The sequence below is a fragment of the Budorcas taxicolor genome, chromosome 6, assembly GCF_023091745.1.
Source record: "Budorcas taxicolor isolate Tak-1 chromosome 6, Takin1.1, whole genome shotgun sequence".
Taxonomy (NCBI): Eukaryota; Metazoa; Chordata; class Mammalia; order Artiodactyla; family Bovidae; genus Budorcas; species Budorcas taxicolor.
In genome coordinates this window covers 31,436,317-31,452,771 of record NC_068915.1, presented here as the reverse complement: position 1 = coordinate 31,452,771, position 16,455 = coordinate 31,436,317, and the positions used below count along the sequence as shown (strand labels likewise).

At 39.3% G+C, this 16,455-nt stretch overlaps 1 protein-coding gene and 1 non-coding gene across 2 annotated transcripts in view; one reads left to right on the top strand and one right to left on the bottom strand.

Moving 5' to 3' along the window:
* GRID2 (glutamate ionotropic receptor delta type subunit 2) overlaps positions 1–16,455 on the top strand; it is a 1,620,720-nt gene that overhangs the window by 1,588,051 nt on the left and 16,214 nt on the right. The gene's annotated exons all lie outside the window — the stretch shown is intronic.
* Positions 8,254–8,325, bottom strand: TRNAE-UUC (transfer RNA glutamic acid (anticodon UUC)). The gene has a single exon. It is a non-coding gene; the product is annotated as a tRNA-Glu (tRNA).

Here is a 16,455-nt window from a genome sequence, read left to right as displayed (position 1 = left end):
TACTATCAGACAACTGGTTGTCTCAAGGTCTACAGGTGATGCCTGAACTGTCTTAAAATCAGAAATCTCGTTTCCCAGGGTTAGCATGCATAGATTTCTAACAGGACAGAACAATAAAGTCATAATTCACTTTGCTATATAGTTTAATGGGAGGGAACAAGGGAAGAAATTTTCTATTCTAAGGACCTGAATTTCAGTCTTGGTTCTGTCATTTTTGGTTTGTGGAAGCTTAAGTTTTCAGAGCTTCAGTTCATTTTTCTTTCTGTTCTACTTACCGAAAAGGAGTAGTCATAATGCTGAATTAAGATAAAATAGTTGGAAGCAATGGAAATATAAATTACTGATAATTTAGTGATTTTATAACTTCAACCAACTTCTTCTGCATGTTAAGGCTTAATTTAGTTTCCGTCTCACCCACACTTTGCCCAAAAAGAAGATAATGATCTAGATCAGTGGTTCTCACCCCTGACCGATTTCACCTGGAAAACTTTAAAATATATAAAGATACTCAGGCTCTACTTACCAAGGTTTTGTTTCAGTGAACATGGATATGGGCCCAGGGAGACTTTTTTTTTTTTTAAGTTTCTCAGGTAAATTGCTACAGCTTTTTTGGAAGGAGTTAGCAATGGGTGTTAACCTTTTTTCCCTAAGACCTAATAATTTTACTTCTGGAAATTTATCCTAGTAATGTACTTGAATGCACGTAGAAAGATATAGATACAAGGATTCTTACTACAGATTTGTTTATACTTTAAAAAACCATTTGGATGTCCATCAATAGGAGACTTTAAGTAAACCATGGCATGTCTGTGCAGCTGAATGAAACACTGACTTTGACAGATGTCCAAGGCATATAGTATTCTTCAGTTTTAAAAAGCAAATCATATAACAGCTTTTTCATATGATCTTCTCAAGTATAAAAAGTGCTTATGGTGTGTACATATTCATGTATAGGTTTATAGAAGTTACACATTGAACTGTTAATAAAGTCAAAACTGAGAAATGTTTGGGAAAGAAAGCAAAGGAAATGTAGAACTTTTACTTTTTGATGTATACATTTCTTTTTATAGTGTTTTTTTTTTCTTACAGCATGAAAGTATTCCATTAAAAAAATCTCCAGGTGAACTAAAAAAAGAATCCCCAAGTGATGCTGATGAGCAATCAATCCAAAAAACTACTGATTAAGAAGCATGTTAATCTCCTCTATCTGTCCTCCTTTATTACTACTCTTATCATTTTAAGCTATTATTCATGATGTTCTGCATTTTATCATTGTCAGTTTCATCACTCAGTCCTTCCTGAATCTCCCTAATATATGTCCCAGGTACAAATTTGTTCATTCATCCAGTTTATGAATATATGTGTGTTCAGTCACTCAGTCATGTCTGACTCTCTGGGACCCCAAGGACTATAGCCCGCCAGACTCCTTTGTCCATGGGGTTATCCAGGCAAGCATACTGAAATGAGTTGCCATATCCTTCTCCAGGGGAACTTACTGACCCAGGGATCAAACCTACTTCTTGTCTCCTGCATTGCAGGCAGATTATTTACCACTAAACCATCAGGGAAGCGCCTTTATGAATATATATCGAGTGCTTATGCCCAGTAAGTGCCAAGTGCTGTTCAAGACACTAGCAACAGACAAGACCACAAGCCCTGCCCTCGTAGACCAAACTCCCTAAATTCTCTGAGCCTCCATCCCTTCGTCTGTAAACTGGATATATAATTTCAAATATATTTTCTCATAGGGTTTTCTGGGAATGAAAATAAATAACATATGTAAAACAGCATAAAGTCTAACATCATGGAAGTGCTGAGTAGTTCTAAGCTATAGTAATTTTCATTGTTGTCATCATCATTATTTTTTCATAGCCAACTGTTTGATCCAATGTAAATTTTCTGGGGGAATAAACCTACAAAAACTAAATTTCACATCAAGAATTTTATTGTTGGTGTTGTAAACAATTTGAAGGCCATCTGCTTTAGTAAACCACGGCAGATTTTAGAAGGCTTAGAGAAAAACAGAGCAGTAGTCAATTCAATAAGAGGGAAAATGTTGCCTCCTAGTTATTGAATACATTCCTCAGCCCAGAACTCTAATTTCCTTGTTTCAACAAAGTAGATTACACAGCAGAAGCAGATGCACATTTATAACAATATATGACACTTTCTTCATGTCAGTGAGGATGAGGATCTCTTTTGGGGGTGAGGTTACCAAAGAACGGTGGGTGACCCCTTAATCTGTGAGTGGAAACCACAGTTTGGGACGTTTGGGAAAGGAACTTCCCTTTAAATTTGCACTTGACCTTAAAAAAAAAAAAGTATAAAACATAGGCTAAGCCAATCTGAGCTTCTCTTTTTGTGTTGACTCAGAAGCTAAATAAAGAGCCACTTTCAACTATTCAATTAAATATATTGTTTTAAAAAGAAAACAATTGTATTTTCAATTATAGTAAAGATGAAAATTGCAATTGCTTTAGCTGTATATGTTGTTTTTCTTTTTTCCTTTGCATTGTTCCTGACAGAGCTAACTCTTCTTTCAGCAAAGAAAAGAAAAACATTAAACAGTGATTGTTAGTGGACGGTCTGGCACAGTCAGTCCCCAGTTAGGTTAGTCTCCCCTGAACTGACAGCAAGACCTTGATTGTCTGGTCCTGTCAGCTCTGAAAAGAAATCCCAATAGAAATACTGAGAAAAACTCCACCTCTGTTCAGCAGTGCCAAATAGAAATGCAGAGAGAGAGAGCTTTGGAGCAGCAAAAAGGAGTAGCTTTAATACTTCGTCAGGCAAAAGAGGGACACAGCAGGCTAGAGCTCTCAAGACTGTGCTCTCCTTCTCAAGACTGTGAAGCTAGAAGAGGTCTTATAGTTTTAGGGTGGAAAATAGGGCTGTAGGTAAGGATGGGGGCTGATGTACGCTTGCATTCTTCTTCTCCTCCTGGGGGCATTGGGATCATTACGGCTGGTGTCAAGTGATTCCAGAACAGGTTCTGGTGGCCCTCAAGGTTATCTTCTGTGACCTTTCTGGAGTGAAGAATGCTCTCAGAGGAAAGGAGTGTGGGGAAGTGTTGTCTTGGAGAAGTAAACATTAGGTGCATAGTATTGATACAGCTTAGGTACTTAGCAATCATTTTCAGAATTTGATTAAGCAAGAAAGAGAAAAGGAGAAAGAACTTATCTGTAGATTAGATGGGTGGAGAGAATAAATGCTCAGTAAGGGCTAACATGGGCTTCCCAGGTAGCACTACTGGTAAAGAACCCACCTGCCAAGGCAGCAGATGTAAGAGATGCGAGTTCAGTCCCTGGGTTGGAAAGATGCCCTGGAGGAGGGCATGGCAACTCACTCCAGTATTCTTGCCTGGGAAATCCCATGGACAGAGGAGCCTGGTGGGCTATGGTCCATAGAGTCGCAAAGAGTGGGACACGACTGAAGAGCCTAAGCATGCACGCATGGGTGCAAGGACTGACATAATGGGGGTGCCTCGAGTGGTCTCTGCTACAGCAAGTGTAAGTGAGCAGCAGGTGATGTGCCAAAGGACCAGAAAAGTCTCCATGTCTTTTGTATATTCTAAAAGCTAATGTCTAAATTGAGAAAGAATAAAGGACAAGCAATATCCTGAAGTTCATAGGTCATAAAAATTATTTTCTTGTGAAAAGGGGGATTTGCTGAGTATTCACTTAACAGTTTGTAACAAAATGCCTAGTGCTTACTCTAGGAAATAGCTCCACAAGTGAATACAATGTAATGGCTGCTCTTCAAGAGCCCTGTTGCTACAACCAGTCACATAAAGCCCTGGCGTAAGAATGCTTTGTTCCATGCCTTATGTGTGGAGCCCTAGCTGGGTTCCTCGGATGACTTGATTAAATACTAGCCACAAGGTAGAATAACCAACTGTCCCAACATGTATACGCCAGTGTGCATTTTGGTGGTGGTGGTGGTTTACTCACTAAACCAAAAAAGAGTCATGTCCAACTCTTGCCACCCCATGGACTGTAGCCCTCCAGGATCCTCTGTCCATGGGATGTCCCAGGCTAGAAGAGTGGACTGGGTAGCCTATTCCTTCTCCAGGGGACCTTCCTGACCCAGGGGTCGAATGGAGGCTCCTGCATTACAGGCACATTCTTTACCGCCGCACCACCAGCAATTCCCTAATAAACATTTTGTTTTCTACAGATTCTTGAACCTCAGGTTTTTCATTTGAGTTGCAATCGTCTCAGGAACAGTTGTATCAACGTATGTTTTCACTGCTGGATTTACTCACGGTAGGACTACCAAGATGTAAAGAAATTAAAAAAAAAAAAAAGGAATGAAAAGGACTCGACGCATTTTGGTAGTGTCAGGAGAGGAAGACATTTTCCTCAGCCCTTCTAGGTTCTTCTGGCTGGTCTAAGAATTAAATTTACATGGGTTAGATTAACAGAAGAAAATCAGCCAAAAAGCTTAATGACATGTATACCTGTGAGAAACCCAGGAAAACCTGAGTGAATCACAAAAATGGCTGAAACCTTCCCCTTTACTACAAAAAGAGGACGTCGTGGGTAATTGTTTGGAACTTCAGAGTGGAGGAAGGCAATTCACATGAAAATAGAAAAGCAAATATTTGGTAAACAAATGTGGGCTGAGCCTTGCAAAGACAATGAATGGGACCCAGTGGACTCTGATCTCTTCAGGCCCTGCCAGCCTGTATTCTTTGCAGATGTCTCTGGTAATAGGTATATCCCAGAAACAGACCTTCGATCTAAATTTTTGGGTGCAGTTATGGGGACGGTCAAAATTTTTTCCTGAGTCTTTTGGGCCTTGATTGTTTTCAGCTGGAAATAATCTGCACACTAAGGAGACATTTTGGAGTAGCAAATTCTGCTCCCCCATGGTAGTCATGCCAACTTTGCTTTGTGTTTGTGGTGAACATTATTTAGACCAATCAATGCAGTATATTGCAATAGATCATTTTCAACTAAAATTTTTTCTCTTCAGACCATTTCTGTTACATAATGAGGCTATTTCATTTGCTTAGTTTAGTGATTAAAGTGGACTTTTGGTCTAGTGGTTATATTCATTGTTATTATTTGATTTGATCAATTCTGTTTCTCACTTGAAAATTGCCTAAGAAAGTAATGCTCTTTGATTGATGCAAATGTTGGCAAAGAGTCCCAGATTTTTTCACAAGGGTATAGAAGAGATTATTTTTTCACTCTTACCTTGTTTGTGTGTGTGTATATGTGTGTGGATTATGTAAGACAAGAGTCTATCCTTCTCAAGCTATATCTCGCAAAAGGTACAGAATCCTTAAAAAAGGAAAAAAAGCAACTATGACATGGTATCCATTAGATCTGATCATAACACTTCTTGATAGATGTATCCAAAGTCCTGTTATTCCACTGAAGTAAAGTCAAAAGCAATTGTTTAAAAGCATATGTAATTCAGTAGGGAGCCAAGAAATGCCTCTGTCTGTAAATAACTTTTTCTTCCATTCTGCTCTGTTTAACTATGAAAGCAATTAATTTGTTAAAGAGTGGGAAGACTGCTCTAAAATATATATCTCCTTCTGACCCCTGGAATCTCTGAGCAAGTCATTAGACTCCACAAATGACTCCCATGTGTAGCTCTTCTCTCAGCCGCAATGTTAGGTTTGTGTAACTATTCTGTTAATGCCAGTCTCCCCTGGCCATGAGGCTGTATGCTTGGTGAGGGCAGGGACCATCTTTCATTGCCTGTTGTTGTTCCCAGCACTGGCTTAGTGCTTGGCATGTAGTAACTGCTCAGTGATTACTTGTTAAATGAACTTTATGCCATATGAAGTACTTTGGAAAAAGTGGATAATCACCCTTTGTTTGGCTTAGTCTTACTCTTTCTATTCACCTTATATACCAAAGACTATTCATCTTCTGTACCAAAAATTGCTAGACATATAAGTTTTTCAAGTAGAGTGTTAAATGTAAAATGTTTTAAGTCATTCAGAGAAACTGCAGACTAAAAATCAAAGTTAATTTGTCATATTATCAAGTGTAAAATTACTAAAGGCTATCTGCTATTTGAAATCATTTTTCCTAATAATATTCAAAAAATTGAGAAACTTTATTAATGTTCACAGTGTTGCCATGAGGTAAGTATTGCTTTTCAGGCTGCAAAGGAAATTTCTCCTACTCTATAGAAAAGACTATTTGGTTATGTTGGTTGTTGGATTAGTAGGTTTTCTTGGGTGTATGATGTCTAACAACTTAAAAATTGTTTCACGAATGTTTAGAGAAATCAGTAAGTATAAAAAGCATTATAACCAAGAGCATCATTTATTTGCCATCAAAAAAAGATGATCTATGAATGAATCAAAATTTCACCAAAACAGTAATTGAATTTCATATGAAGTCTGAGTTGAGACACTGTATAGAGATGCTGTGAGGGTCTGTATCTAGAGTGAGCTATCACCTAAGAATTTGGTAACTGATGTACGTAAAGAGTATCATGGGCCTGCATCCTAATTATGTGTGGTTAACAGTTCATTTGTTTGTGGGATTTTTTAAGTGTAAATTACCGCTGTGAAAAGCAACATCAATAGAACATTTTAGAGTCTGTAAGACTCTACAAACTGAAAGGCAGAATAGAACTTTGGAGCAAGAACCTCTCTCCATCATCCAGATTACTCCTTGGGGAGCACTGAGGAGGCCAGTCATAATTAGTTTGGAACTGGTTTCTGAACAGGATTCTGGAGCCACTTCTGCCTGGGAGAAAACTGCCTAAAGACGTTAAATGATTATAAGCATCTAAACCAAGATTTTTTTTTTAAAAGCATGTGCATAAGATAGCAAGCATACTTCCTTCAAAATGTCCTATGTTTTTTCCATTTCCGTCATTTATTAATCCCCCCAAATAACTTCAGTTCAGTTCAGTTCAGTTCAGTCACTCAGTCGTGTCCGACTCTTTGCAACCCCATGAATCGCAGCACGCCAGGCCTCCCTGTCCATCACCAACTCCCGGAGTTCACTCAGACTCACATCCATCGAGTCAGTGATGCCATCCAGCCATCTCATCCTCAGTCGTCCCCTTCTCCGCCTTTCCCCAATCCATCCCAGCATCAGAGTCTTTTCCAAAGAGTCAGCTCTTCGCATGAGGTGACCAAAGTACTGGAGCTTCAGCTTTAGCATCATTCCTTCCAAAGAACACTCAGGGCTGATCTCCTTTAGAATAACTTCAGTGTGTGCCAAATGACCCATTCTGCTGCTTGCAAGGTCTGACATAATGTAGAACCTGACAGAGCGGACACAAGGTGAGGCGGAGTCCTGAAGGACTTCTTTGAGGTTTTTGTTGTTTTGTTTACTTTTCTGTCATGTTAAAGAAAAAGCCCAAAGGAAAACAGAAGTCACTGTGATAAATTTATTGTATCTTCATATTTCATTGTAGTTGTCAAGAGTTCTTGCCAAATAATGAATGTTAAGTAAACCAGAGCAACTATTGGATAAAGTGTGCTTCAGCTCCAGTCACGCTTGGCCTCAACTCAAAATATTCCCTTTGCTGACAGTTTTCTTCATTCTGTTAGTTGGATTATATAAAGCAGGTAGAGGCAGGGATGCCAACCTTGTACTTTTCCTTAATTGTGTGTGTGTGAGAGAGAGAGAGACAGATATAGATTGGTGAGATCATTTCAGTTTTATTTTAAATTTGCACTTTGGTATTGTTCAAAATGTACTAGTTTCCTCTATGATACAGGGCTTTCAGGGGTTTAGCCAAATTAGAAGACAGCTAATCCAAGTTGCAAGATGTGAAGGAAATAATCCTTTACAAACTTAAATATGGATCAGAACGGAGGGAGAGGTGTGGTTGAGATGATTTTCAAGGGGGAAGATGAAAGTTTAGTGACTGATAGGATAATAGTCACCGTTAGTTTCCATGCTTCAAAGAGTTGGCCTGTCAACCATGTCTCTTTTTCTCTCACTTTTGGAATCAAGTAAATGAGGGGGAAGGGGATGAGGAGGGAGTGGCCCTGAGCCTCCTCCAAATGAAGAATGGACCAGCAAGGCAGGCAGAAGCTACTATCCTAACACCAGCATGCTTCCAAGGTGCTGTTCCTTCTCCTGAAATGCTGTGTGCTCTTGATGTATATATCAACAACTTGGAGCTTCAGTTCAAATAACCAGCTCCTTTATAACATTCTCTTTGATCACATTTGCCAAAGTGAGCTCACCTCCTTCTACAGAATTAAGTCATGGTTTGGGGGGTGGTTTTTTTTTTTCTTCTTCCACATATCTTGCCAGATCTCAGTCCCCTGACCGGGGATTGAACCTGGGCCATAGCAGTGAAAGTGCCAAGTCCTAACCACTAGACCACCAGGGAATTCCCTAAGTCATGGTTCTTCAGTGAACCTCTATAAGGCTCTCTTTCTACCGGCTGTATATTTTCCCATCCCCCTTTCCAAAAAATAAAACAAACCCCAAAACAACAGTCTTTAAGCTGTATGACCTTACTAAAAGTACTCCACTTGCCTATTCTGGGTTTCTTAATATCCAGAAATGAACATAAAATCGGTAACGACCTCAGAGAGTGGTTTTGAGACTTATGTAAGTGAATCCCTGTAAAGTGAACAGGGCAAGTCAAGAGGTGGGTCCTCAATAAATGTGAGAAGCTATTACTATTATTACTGCCTGGGGCCACCTGGTAACCACATATTCTATAGTTTTCCTCCCGAAATTTTACCTTTTCTTCAACATATTGATTGATGCATCCTATGCCTGGTGGCTCAGTGGTAAAGAACGTGCCTGCCAATACAGGAAATGTGGGTTCCGTCCCTGGTTCGAGAAGATCCCCAGTATTCTTGCCTGGGAAATCACACAGACAAAGGAGCCTGGCGGGCTATAGTCCATGGCGTTGCAAAGAGGTAGACATGACTTACAGACTAAACAACAATGTGCCAACTACAGTAAGAAGTATTGCCAAGCACCCAAAAACCCCCAAGACACAACCACCTGGCCTAAGGGACTTGCAGTCCTTTGGAAGAAGTAAAACAAATCACTTTAACAAGAATCCTTAAAAATCATGAGCACTTCTACAGAGAGTTCGAAAGACAGATAAATCAGTGATTTCCCCCAAGCCAGCATGATTATATGGAATCTCCTGAGGAGAGTGCTATTTAGAAATATTGATTCCCAGATCCCAGCCCTGAATGAGTAAATCAGAATCTCTGGTTTGAGGACTTCCCTGGTGGTTAAGTGCAAATTCGATCCCTGGTCAAGGAGCTAAGACCTCACATGCCTCGTAGCCAAAAACCAAGACATAAAACAGAAAGGGTGCTGTAACAAATTCAATAGACTTCACAAATGGTCTAAAAAAATAAAAATCTTAAAAAAAAAAAGAATATCTGGTTGTAGCCAAGGAAATGCAAGTGATTTTAATGCTCATCCAAGTGAGGAATCCCTAGAACAGTCACACAGAGGTAGACATCAAGGCTTTCTGTTGAAAGCAGTCTAGGCCAGGAATGGGGACACTTTCTAAGAGTCAGAATGAAGCAGGAGTGATGTTACTTAAAAGTCATGAGAATCTTTCTACCCAGTGACTTAACCTTCTCAATAAAGTAGGAAATAAATTCCTCAACTGAGAATGAGACGGGTAAATTTGGTAAAGGGTTGGACACATATGGGGGCTTTCCTGGTGGCTCAGATAGTAAAGAATCTGCCCTCACTGCAGGAGACCTGGGTTCGATCCCTGATTTGAGAAGGTCCCCTGGAGAAGAGCATGGCAACCCACCCCAGTATTCTTGCCAAGAGAATCCCCATGGACAGAGGAGCCCGATAGGCTGCAGTCCGTGGGGTCACAAAGAGTCAGACATGACTGAGTGACTAAGCACACTTGGACACATATGGAGAAGATTGGAAGAGTTGCCATGGGGATGTGTTACAGGGATAACTAGAGCTGAATTAAGCTGAGGGTCTATTATGTTGCCATATTTCTTACTGAATTTCCAAGTCCAGTTTACACCTTGGCTAAGGTCATACTTTTCAAGCCCCCAAAAGTTCATACAAATGAAAATGGACTGGCATTGCGAATACAGGCACATTTTTAATATTACTAACAATAAGATAAGTATTGTGAATTCTGAGTATCAATTGACAATTTGGTTTCTTCTAGCTAGTATAAAATCTAAAAAACTGAGCTCAGGAAATGTCTAGGATTCAGATTCTCATAAATAACAGCAGATCTCCCCATTGTGCTCTCTGTTGCTTTGTGGCTGGCATCTGAATATATGAACTCCCTAAGGGTGAGAATAAGACTTCATAATTAAACTTACGTTGGTGTTGCTTTTCATGTATTTTTCTTTTTGGCAAGCGAACTATTTTATTCCTCTCATTTTTCCACATCAAATTCTCAGTGCTGTAATGGGCCTCCCACAGTTCCAGGCAGTTATTGGTTCTTGGGGGGAAAGGCTCCCGTGGTATTATTGATGGCAGCCTTCGTGGGAAGGACAGTGATTTACTGTGTTGCTCCCCTGTACAGCTGTGAATTTGCTCCACAGTGATGGCCTTCAGTGGGCCCCTCGGTCTCAACTTGACAAGAAACCTAGGGAGTGATCTAGTTCTATTGAAATGAAAGTGTCCTCACCCCAAATCATATTCTGTCCCTCAAACTAAAACCTGGTCAACGAGAGGTTGGTAGAAACATGGTTAAGAACATCGTGAATGATGACCCTGAAACTGAGACTGTCCTTGCTGTCTCCACAGGGCCTCTGACCCCTGGCTTGGCATCCTAAAAGCTTCATGCTGTCTCCCTCACCACCTTCCCATTTTCCTAGGCTTTTCACAGCTGCCTGCTTTGTCACCACAGTCTCAACACTCCACCCTTTAGCATTCTGCTTCCTTTCTTGGCTAAAAGATCAGAATGGGCATTGGACCCTAAGCAGCCCTGCGGGTTTGGACTTAGTCCTTGTCTGTGTCGGTGCTCGGTTCTGAAAAGGCAAAGTGGACGCCTAGAGCAGGTGGACTCCACAGTGTCATCATGGAGGCTCCACATGAGTCTTTATAATGATTATAACGACAGCTACCCTGCGTCGAGAGCTTAATACATGTCAGATGACATGCTGAGCACTTTGCATAAACAATACAACTTAAGATTGGAGTTATTTTGTTAAAAAAAACTGAAGCTCAGAGAGGTCATATCACTTTGCCAGTACCAACACAAGAGGTAATGAAATGAGGATTCCACTCGTTTGTCTAACTCATACTTTCAACTGCTACACTCCTGCCTTCCAGAAATCTCAGCCCAGAAATTTTTTCCCTTCCTTCACATGTCCCAAACCCTTATCTGTATGTCACCGTCATTCTTTAACTTCTCTTCGATCACCAATTATGAATTACGTCTATGCTTTTCACACACCTGCATATTTGCAAATAGTTTTGGAGTTAGAATTCATATCATCCGCTTATTTGTGTCCACTGAAACACCTAGTGTATTGGTATCCTCAGCTTGTTACAGGGATCTTATCCATAAATAAAAGTGATAAGACCACCATGGGGTGGAAGGAGATGACGGGAGAGACTGAATATTTACCACTGATCTCAAGGGGATGCTGGAACCCATTGCCATAATTTATTAGGTATCCTCTCTTAGGATATTGTTTGCCCCCTCCTTCCCATCTGTATATTTACAGGCAGCCTTTGCCCAGAGCTGAAAGAAAAGAGAATCCAAATATTAACAAGAAAATTCAGAAACCTAGGAACTCTGCCCTGTGATCTTGGGTAATGATGAGTGACAAGAATAGGCAACACCCTTGCTCCTCTTTCTTCTGCACTCTACCGGAGATGCTGACCCCAAAACCAGCTCAGCTTGTTCATGCATCTTAGACTAATTCTCATGTACGAAAGGTCCTGGGAGTTCTCCAGAGCTCTGTAAGCCACCACTGAGACTCACTGAGAGCTATGTGGTGTTTAATGTAACAAGGACTCTGGAAGCAATTCTTAGATCTTAATTTCATCTGATTCGTATTGCAGGTCATGCCTCACTGTGAGAACTAGAGATGTGCACAAATGCTCTGTTTCTGTTATGACTCCAGGAAAATCACTTCAGGGCACCCTTCCTTTAGCCTTGTAGAGTGTAGCCTCTCCTAGAAAGTAAGCCAACAAGAGTGTAAATAACCATGGAGTGGATCTGTTCCTCACAGTACCCTTGTTGCTATGGTAGTGTGCCTCTTTATTGTGTGTGGAATGCCATTACTTCCAGTGAACTATATAGCTTGAGTTTTAGCTTGGTGATCCCTTTATCATAGGGCTTTATCCTTTTTATTCACCTAGAAGTGAATAGACACAGCATAGAATCCAGTACTGGTAAAGAATCTTCACAATCTGCCAATATTCTGATGAATTTAGTTGCTTAAAAATATAACTGGCTATCCAAAGATGGGTAAGTTGTACCCCAAGGATCTTAGAAATATCTCACATCCCCACTTAGCTAGGTTGTTTTCATATCTAATTGGATTTAGAATAGATATGAAAGGTTGATTATGTCAGATTTGGGGTAGAGAAATAGCAGGCTTTGCAAATGCTTCCATTTAGTATGTTACATACACACAGTGTTACAAAACCTCTTTTTGCCTGAAGAGACTAGCCACACAGTCCCTCTCACAATTGCTATCAGAATTGAATGACACTCAATTTTTATCAAGCCTCTTCCCTGAGTTATTGAAGCCTCCCATAATATCATTAAGTGAGTAAACATTGTCGTGCATAAAGCTCTTGCTATTATGGAAAATAACAAGCAGCTCTCATGAGCTTGCACGGGAGCTGTGGGTGTCCACCTCCCTATCACAGCAGCAGCATATACACCCCATTTCATTTTATCTAGACACCTAGACTTGTGGAAAGATAGACTTTATATTTATTGGCAAATTTTCTTTCTAATAACTGCTGAAAACTTCACTCCAGTAAGCAGTTAGTCCTGCTGGTTGAAGAAAATAGATACATTATCTGAGGTAATAGATAAGTCTCATTAAGAAGATGGAATAGACTAATTCCCAGCATATCTCCCATGCGTGGGAAAACTAAATTGTGAAATAGAGCAGTAACACATCAATTATCCTTTCTGCACAGAATTAGAGTCTCACTGCTACAAAGCTTATTATGTAATTTTTTTATAAATTACCATTTACATCAGAGTATCACTGCTGCCTCAAAAAAAAAAAAAAAGACAGCAGTCATCTATTCAAATAAGGCTTATCCTAAAACTACTTAAGGAATCCAAGTATTCTTTAAATCCAAGTATTTAAAATGTATGTTCTTATTTATTAACATGCCCAAAGAGTGAGTATTTAGTATTAGCCTAAAAACAAATGCCACATATCTGACCATATTACACTTTGAATGAAAATTGGCTACCACCACCTAAAGTGAAGCTAGCTATTAGGATTCAGAATAAAGGTTTTGGAGATCCTGTGCTGAATAATGATCTATAGTCAGTTTTAGGTAGTTTCTCCCTTTTTCTCAGTTTTGTCATAACGATGATCATACGTGAATTACTTGAAACAATTTCACTTCTTGAGCAGTTTAAATATCTCCCTTACACTTGTTTATACTACTTTTATTTGCAAATATTTTTACATGGCTATAACCCCCCCAGGCACAGAAATTTCACATGATAAGAGTTATATTAATAGAGGTTTATAAATAAAAACTTCATTTAATAAAGTAAATGATTGAGGATTTGTTTGTTTTAATTTGTAGGCTGTGTAATGAAAACAAAGTAATGACAGTAGAAATGTTCTGCAAATTATAAAGTGATATTTTAAAGAAGAAAGATATTTGTATGTAAGATGTTTTTAAACATCTTAAATATTGATAGGGAGAGAAGAAGCAGCATAAATTCTGCAGGTTCTGAGACAGACCAGTTTGATCCCAATCATGATTCAGAAGGAGAACGGGCAGACTTTCCAGAATTGGAAGAGCAACTGAATAAGAAAGGTGTTCTTAAGTGACAGTCATAGTCTGAAACACGACACCTGCTACTGTGCTGTGTTTCACAACCCATGTGCATTAGTCTGCCCAGGCTGCTGTAACAAAATACCACAGACTGGGTTGCTTGATCAGCAGAAGCTTATTTCTCGTGGTTCTGAAGGCTACAAGTCCCAGATCAAGGTACCTCTAAGGTAGGTTTCATTATGAGGTCTCCTAGACAACACTGACCCAAAAGGTTGTCCCTACAGTGCCCATCATTCCAAAACCAAGCTTTGGTGACCCTTTTTCACAGTGTCTTTCACTACACTGCCCTTTGGGATCACATAATCACAGTGCAGCTCAATCATACAGTAGTGTAATTGCAGATAATCATCCAAGAAACAGTTTGGGCTTTTATTTTCCCCCCATTTATAGAAATATAGCATGTTCAGGCTCCTGATAGAAAGAAGTTAGAACGTAGAATTCACTTTCTAAAATGTTTAAAATGGAGAGCCTCATTATTTTTCTGTGGTTCTTGTCTTTTGAGAAAACTTTATGTTACATGACTATCTTAATGCTCTCTACTTTAAAAAATTGAAGGCAATTTCCAGAAGAGCTGGAATAATGCTACATATAACACATTACACCTATAAAGTTTGAATAATTTTTAATCCTTTAGATTTTCCACCCATGAAAATATGGGTAAAATATAGTAAAATTATTTTTTTAAGTTGTACTTTTATCAATGACCTAATTCTTGGCTGAGAATTTTATATGCTGAATTTATCCACCAACTTTAATACAAATATACCTTGAGGATTTTTAAGTATATGTCAATATGCAACCTCTAAGTTGCTGTTGCTGCTGCTAAGTCGTGTCCGACTCTGTGTGACCCCATAGACGGTCCCTGGGACTCTCCAGGCAAGGACACTGGAGTGGGCTGCCATTTGCTTCTCCAATGCATGAAAGTGAAAAGTGCAAGTGAAGTCGCTCAGTCGTGTCCGACTCTTAGTGACCCCATGGACTGCAGCCCACCAGGCTTCTCTGTCCATGGGATTTTCCAGGCAAGAGTACTGGAGTGGGGTGCCATTGCCTCTAAGTTAAGCATCATAAAAGAACTAGCATGGGTAGCCATTCCTTTCTCCAAGGGATCTTCCCAACCCAGGAATTGAACCCAGGTCTCCTGCCTTGCAGGAAGATTCTTTACCATCTGAGCTACCAAGGAAGTGCCAGTTATTAAAGTACCTACTACTAAAACAGGTCTTAGAAAAACAACTTACTTCTATATATTTAAGTTGTTATTCGACTTACAAAAACTTTAATGTTTATGAAAATATTCATGAAAATGTTTGCTTGTTTAAAAGTTTCCTTTTCTATCATCTTGTCTCCTAGGCTGTGCCAAAGAAATATATCACAGCTTTATCCTTTTATACACAATGCAAATATCAAGATTCCACTTAGTTTAAGGTTTAGTTGTCAGAGTCAAAGACATGAAAATATTTATGAAATGTATACAATACACTAAGCAAAATAAGTTTGACTTTATGACCCTTTTTCATAAACAGGCATTTGAAAGGTCTGGATGAGAAGATTTTTTATTGCCTGAAGAGGGACTGTAAGCAGAGATGATCACTGCCAGTTTCTCACTGCAGAATGAAAGAATTTTTCCCCTTTACCCTATAACCTAAATATCACATTGAGCTTAAGGATGATGCTGACATTTTAAAAGATCACCCAAAGTGTTCTCTTTCCAATTGCAATTATGCCCTCTATCTCAGTGGGAGCCATTGTCAAGGGTCTTTTCAGCTCTCCAATGTCTTTTTGGCTTGCTTTCATTATCCTGATTATCTATTCATTTGCCGCCCAGCACTCATTTTATGAAAGATCATGTCTGCCATTTCTGTAATGAGTGCTTGACTTTTACTGCCAGCATAAACACATAAAATATATAATAATTAAAGTTCACTAGTCACCAAAGTCTTGAGATCCATCATGTTACTAATTTGATTTTTCAAGCAATTGCTTCACTGTGAACAAGACTGGTTTTGCCCCCTTAGACAGTACAAGACTTGGGGTGGGAGGAGATGACTCTACCTAGAGAAAGCGATTTTAATGAGCATCATATATGTCAACTTTAAGGTTCATCTTCAATCAAATAGCGTGTCTATATAAAGTAAGATTATTCTTAGCCACAACAAAAATCTTATCAGTTTGGGAACATAAAATTAAGTGTTAAAGTTTAAAATGCACAGTTTTCAAAACAGTTAAATGTTATTCAATAAGTATTATACCCTTGGTAGGCTGTTGTTTAAGGAAAATTTTCAGTGAGTTAATGACCACAGAAGTTTGCCTAACATAAATAGAAACTTCACAACATGTTGACCTATGAGTAAGGACTTACTTATTTTGAACACACTGCCTCATTTTGATAACATTGGCAAAGTCCCTGAAGTGCCTCATAATAATGAATTCATCTGACGTTTATTCTAATCACAGAGAGATTAATGAACTCATGTGATATTCATGGAGCTCTCTTGGGACAACAAGATGT